Source organism: Arachis stenosperma, chromosome 9, assembly GCF_014773155.1.
Source record: "Arachis stenosperma cultivar V10309 chromosome 9, arast.V10309.gnm1.PFL2, whole genome shotgun sequence".
Taxonomy (NCBI): Eukaryota; Viridiplantae; Streptophyta; class Magnoliopsida; order Fabales; family Fabaceae; genus Arachis; species Arachis stenosperma.
In genome coordinates, this window is record NC_080385.1 from 90,026,219 (window position 1) to 90,033,126 (window position 6,908).

The following is a 6,908-nucleotide window of genomic DNA, read 5'->3' on the forward strand; positions in this document are numbered from 1 at the left end:
GGCTCTTGAAAGAATGATGAAAAAGGAGACATGTTACTGAGGATCTGAAAAATCATCAAAATGATTCTTGAAGCAAGAAAAAACAGTGAATACAAAAAAAAAAGAAAAAAATTTTCGAAAAAAAAAGAGAGAGAAAAAGAAAAAGAAAGAAAAAAAAAGAAAGAAATAAAGTTGTGACCCAAGGCAAAAAGAGTGTGCTTAAGAACCCTGGACACCTCTAATTGGGGACTCTAGCAAAGCTGAGTCACAATCTGAAAAGGTTCACCCAATTATGTGTCTGTGGCATGTATGTATCCGGTGGTAATACTGGAAGACAGAGTGCTTTGGGCCACAGCCAAGACTCATACACTAGCTATGTTCAAGAATCATTATACTTAACTAGGAGAATCAATAACACTATCTGAGTTCTGAGTTCCTAAAGATGCCAATCATTCTGAACTTCAAAGGATAAAGTGAGATGCCAAAACTGTTCGGAAGCAAAAAAAAAAAGCTACTGGTTCCGCTCATCTAATTGGAACTATGTTTCTTTGATATTTTGGAGTCTATAGTATATTCTCTTCTTTTTATTCTATTTCGATTTTCAGTTGCTTGGGGACAAGCAACAATTTAAGTTTGGTGTTGTGATGAGCGGATAATTTATACGCTTTTTGGCATTGTTTTTAGTATGTTTTTAGTATGATTTAGTTAGTTTTTAGTATATTTTTATTAGTTTTTAGTTAAAATTCACTTTCCTAGACTTTACTATGAGTTTATGTGTTTTTCTGTGATTTCAGGTATTTTCTGGCTGAAATTGAGGGATCTGAGCAAAAATCTGATTTAGAGGCTGAAAAGGACTGCAGATGCTGTTGGATTCTGACCTCCCTGCACTCGAAGTAGATTTTCTGGAGCTACAGAAGCCCAATTGGCGCGCTCTCAACGGCATTGGAAAGTAGACATCCTGGGCTTTCCAGCAATGTATAATAGTCCATACTTTGCCCGAGATTTGATGGCCCAAACCGGCGTTGCAAATCAGCCTCAGAACTTCCAGCGTTTAACGCTGGAACTGGCATAAAACTTGGAGTTAAACGCCCAAACTGGCATGAAAGCTGGCGTTTAACTCCAGAAAAGGTCTCTACACATAAAAGCTTCAATGCTCAGCCCAAGCACACACTAAGTGGACCCAGAAGTGGATTTTTACGTCATTTACTCATTTCTGTATACCCTAGGTTACTAGTTCACTATTAATAGGATCTTTTGACATTGTATCTGGACATCATGACACTTTACACGTTTCTTTGAGTACCTTCCACGGCATGAGTCTCTAAACCCCATGGTTGGGGGTGAGGAGCTCTGCTGTTTCTTGATGGATTAATGCAATTACTACTGTTTCTTATTCAATCATGCTTGCTTCCATTCTAAGATATCACTTGTTCTTAACCCGGATGAATGTGATGATCCGTGACACTCATCATATTCTCAACTATGAACGTGTGCCTGACAACCACCTCCGTTCTACCTTAGATTGAGTAGATATCTCTTGGATTCCTTAATCAGAATCTTCGTGGTATAAGCTAGAACTGATGGCGGCATTCAAGAGAATCCGGAAGGTCTAAACCTTGTCTGTGGTATTCTGAGTAGGATTCAATGATTGAATGACTGTGATGAGCTTCAAACTCCTGAAGGCGGGGCGTTAATGACAGACGCAAAAGAATCAATGGATTCTATTCCGGCCTGATCGAGAACCGACAGATGGATAGCCGTGCCGTGACAGGGTGCGTTGAACATTTCCACTGAGAGGATGGGAGGTAGCCACTGACAACGGTGAAACCCTACATACAGCTTGCCATGGAAGGAGCTTTGCGTGTTTGATGAAGAAGACAGTAGAAAAGCAGAGATTCAGAAGATGGAGCATCTCCAAAACCTCAACCTATTCTCCATTACTGCATAACAAGTACTTATTTCATGTTCTTTTGCTTTTCACAATCAACCCTGATAATTTCTGATATTCCTGACTAAGATTTACAAGATAACCATAGCTTGCTTCAAGCCGACAATCTCCGTGGGATCGACCCTTACTCACGTAAGGTATTACTTGGACAACCCAGTGCACTTGCTGGTTAGTTGTGCGGGATTGCAAAAGTGTGATTGCAATTTCGTGCACCACCCTTCAAGATAGTAAACGATGAACACATTATGTCCCTCCATTAATTTATCATGTGAAATTTAATGGTGATATTTATATGTCCTACTAATTAGTCCTAAGTCGAAATCTTCGAAAACCTACTAATTCAATACTCTAAAAAATTTAAAATAAATATCTTTACTAACATTTTAATATGTAAATATAAATATTAAAATATTTGATACTTATTTTAATAATTTTATAAATTCTAAAGAATTAAAAAAATTGAGTATAAAACTAAAATTAAATTAAATAAATATGAAATAATCCAGTTGTGTTTGTATATAATATATAGATTAATTAGCATATAGAATTACAAGTAAATACCCGAGCTTGGTGGCGTTCTTTATTGGAACTTTCCAAGGAGACCTGGGTTCGACACTCCTTGTGTGCATTTTTGGATATTGGGAGCACCATAGGACCGGCCGGTTCACGAATTACATCGAACCGGCCGGTTTCGTCTGGTTTGTGTCGAACCACCCAGTTTTAAGCGGTTTGAATCCTTCTTCGGTTCAAATCTCCAACCAAACTGGTCAGACTATTGGTTCACCGGTTTTTCGATCGAACCGGCCGGTCCGGTCCGGTTCTTACAACTATGCATTTACCAATAACGCTGCTCCTTGTCCCTCTTTCCCACGTTAATGATCCACGTTATTGTAACTAACGTGGCCCTTAACGTGGGCATGCCAAAGCTCGAGAGCGTTAGTGACACTTACCTTTGTCACTAACTCTTCAAATGCCCCTTCTTCCCACGTTAGTGCTTCATGTTAATGGCATTAATGTGACCACTAACGTGGGTGTGCTTGCCATCTCCAATGTTAGTGACAAAGGTGAGTGTCACTAACGTTGGCCCATCATTCATTGCTCCACGTTACCATTCACGTTAGTGGTCTTAACGTGACCACTAACGTAGGCAATTTTGGCCTTCCCCAGCGTTAGTGACAAAGGTAAGTGTCACTAACGTTGGCATATCTCTTCTTATTCCACGTTAGAGTTCACGTTAATTGGATTAACGTGACTCTTAACGTGGCTAGGTATGGCCCTTTGGAACGTTAGTGGTGTTTACTTTTACCACTAACGTTGGAGCTTCCCTTTCCTTCCACGTTAGTTCCCACGTTAATGTAACTAATGTGGCAACTAACATGGGTTATGATGGCTTTCGAAGGCGTTATTGATGATAACTTTTCCACTAACGCTACAAGCTTGCTCTCATTCCACGTTAGTGGTCACGTTAGTGAGACTAACGTGGCGGCTAACGTGGCTCATCTTTGCTTCTTTTGTCCTAAAATTAAACACACAGGGTGCATCAACGCTCTGTTCCAAGTCATGAGATCATACATCATCCATTTTATCTTTCAATTCATTCATAATTCTCATGAAATTATGTAAAGTTCAAAATGTTTGCTTGAATCAAGATTTAAGTGTATTTTTACCCAAAACTTGTTTATCTACTAAGAAAATGCATGAAACTACCCTAAAATAGTAAAGAAAAGGTCAGTGAAACTGGCCAAGATGCCCTGGCATCACCTACTCCTAAATTAACTATGGAAGCTTCCTAACTAATGAAAACTAAAACTAAAACCTAATGCCTTCATATGTGTTGATATCCCCTTCATATAGCATCCAAATTCTGCCTTTAAGCCTTCCAAAATGGGCCAAAATCCCCCAGAAATCGTGCAGCACATGTTTCATTAATGAAATCACGTGCAGGGTCCTGTGCGTACGCGCATATGTGTGCGTATGCACACTTCGCTGAATGGAGACCTGTGCATACGCACAGGTGGTTGTGCACACACACACATGAAAATTCCTTTTTGTGCGCACACACAGATGCTTGTGCACACGCACACTTTGCTGTGTGTGCTTTTCCTTGTTTTCTTCATGTTTTCTCCCTTGTACATGCTTTTTTCCACTTTTGGCTATCCATTCTTGCCTCTATGACTTGAGATTACTCAACGAACATGTCATGGTATCAAATGGAATAAAAGTGGAATTAAATTGCTCATTTCAAGCATAAAATCGCATGTTTTCACATTTAGGATCAAATTAGGGACAAAACACAAAAGTATGCTATTGGGTGCTTAAGTGTGAGTTTATGTGTTAGAATCCATCCAAATTAAGTCAAAATATGTCATCAAATATGGACTCATCACATAGCCCTCTTCATGAGCGGATAATTTGTACGCTTTTTGGCATTGTTTTTAGTATGTTTCTAGTAGGATTTAGTTAGTTTTTAGTATATTTTTATTAGTTTTTAGTTAAAATTCACTTTTTTGGACTTTACTATGAGTTTGTGTGTTTTTCTGTGATTTCAGGTATTTTCTGGCTGAAATTGAGGGACTTGAGCAAAAATCTGATTCAGAGACTGAAAAGGACTGCAGATGCTGTTGGATTCTGACCTCCCTGCACTCGAAGTGGATTTTCTGGAGCTACGGAAGCCCAATTGGCGCGCTCTTAACGGCGTTGGAAAGTAGACATCCTGAGCTTTCCAGCAATATATGATAGTCTATACTTTGCCCAAGATTTGATGGCCCAAACCGGCGTTCAAAGTCACCTTCAGAATTCCCAGCGTTAAACGCCGGAACTGGCACCAAAGTGGGAGTTAAACGCCCAAACTGGCACAAAAGCTGGCGTTTAACTCCAAGAAGAGTCTTTACACGAAAATGCTTCATTGCTCAGCCCAAACACACACCAAGTGGGCCCGAAAGTGGATTTTTATGTCTTTTACTCATCTTTGTAATTCTTAAGCTACTAGTTCCCTATAAATAGGACCTTTTACGATTGTATTTTCATCTTCGGACATCTAGTTCTTAGATCATTGGGAGGCTGGCCTCACGGCCATGCCTAGACCTTGTTCTTATGTATTTTCAATGGTGGAGTTTCTACACACCATAGATTAAGGTGTGGAGCTCTGCTGTACCTCGAGTATTAATGCAATTACTATTATTCTTTTATTCAATTCAGCTTGTTCTTGTTCCAAGATATCACTTGTTCTTCAACTTGATGAATGTGATGATCCGTGACACTCATCATCATTCTCACCTATGAACGTGTGACTAACAACCACCTCCGTTCTACCTTAGATTGGGTGGATATCTCTTGGATTCCTGATACACGATGCATGGTTGTTGCTCGCCTGACAAACGAGCGCTCGCCTGACAACCGAGCCATCCATTCCGTGAGATCAGAGTCTTCGTGGTATAAGCTAGAACTGATGGCGGCATTCAAGAGAATCCGGAAGGTCTAAACCTTGTCTGTGGTATTCTGAGTAGGATTCAATGATTTAATGACTGTGACGAGCTTCAAACTCGCGATTGTGGGGCGTTAGTGACAGACGCAAAAGAATCACTGGATTCTATTCCGATATGATCGAGAACCGACAGCTGGATAGCCGTGCCGTGACAGGGTGCGTTGAACATTTCCACTGAGAGGATGCGAGGTAGCCATTGACAATGGTGAAACCCTTGCATACAACTTGCCATGGAAAGGAGTAAGAAGGATTGGATGAAGACAGTAGGAAAGCAGAGAGACGGAAGGGACAAAGCATCTCCATTCGCTTATCTGAAATTCTCACCAATGAATTGCATAAGTATCTCTATCTTTATCTTTATGTTCTATTCATCATCTATACCCATTTGAGTCTGCCTGACTGAGATTTACAAGGTGACCATGGCTTGCTTCATACCAACAATCTCTGTGGGATCGACCCTTACTCGCGTAAGGTTTATTACTTGGACGACCCAGTACACTTGCTGGTTAGTTGTGCGAAGTTGTGATAAAGAGTTGAGATTGCAATTGTGCGTACCATGTTGATGGCGCCATTGATGATCACAATTTCGTGCACCAATAGATCTTCCTGCAGAATAGTCCAATGACATCTTGGATAACTCAGACAAACCATCATAGAAGATACCTATGATGCTCCATTCTGAAAGCATGTCAGAAGGGCACCTTCTAATCAATTGCTTGTATCTTTCCCAAGCTTCATAGAGGGATTCACTTTCCTTCTGTTTGAAGATTTGAACTTCCACTCTAAGCTTACTCATCTTTTGAGGTGGAAAGAATTTAGCTAAGAAGGCATTGACCAGCTTTTTCCAAGAGTTTAGGCTGTCTCTAGGTTGTGAGTTTAACCATATACTAGCTCTGTCTCTTACAGCAAAAGGGAAAAGTATAAGTCTGTAGACCTCGGGATCAACTCCATTGGTCTTAACAGTGTCACAGATTTACAAAAATTCAGCCAAGAACTGATGAAGATCTTCCAATGGAAGTCCATGAAACTTGCAATTCTATTGCATCAGAGAAACTAATTCAGGCTTAAGCTCAAAGTTGTTTGCTCCAATGGCAGGAATAGAGATGCTTCTCCCATAGAAGTCGGGAGTTGGTGCAGTAAAGTCACCAAGAACCTTCCTTGCATTGTTGGTATTGTTGTTATTTTCGGCTGCCATGTCTTCTTCTTTTTCGAAGATTTCTGTCAAGTCCTCTCCAGAGAGTTGTGCTCTAGCTTCTCTTAGCTTCCTTTTCAGAGTCCTTTCAGGTTCAGGATCAGCTTCAACAAGAATGCCTTTATCTTTATTCCTACTCATATAAAAGAGAAGAAAACAAATAAAGTATGGAATCCTCTATGTCACAGTATAGAGATTCCTTGATGTGTCAGAGGAAAAGGAGAATAGAAGGATGAGGTGGAGAGAAGAATTCGAACTTATGGAGAGAGAGGGTGTCCGAATTATCAAAGGAGGATAAGTTTTAG

General features: G+C 40.2%; 1 non-coding gene across 1 annotated transcript; it reads left to right on the forward strand.

Annotated features, from left to right (window-relative positions):
- The first annotated feature begins 6,093 nt into the window (after positions 1–6,093).
- LOC130952139 (small nucleolar RNA R71) lies at positions 6,094–6,201 on the forward strand. Its single transcript, XR_009074319.1, has one exon. It is a non-coding gene; the product is annotated as a small nucleolar RNA R71 (small nucleolar RNA).
- Positions 6,202–6,908: the final 707 nt, after the last annotated feature.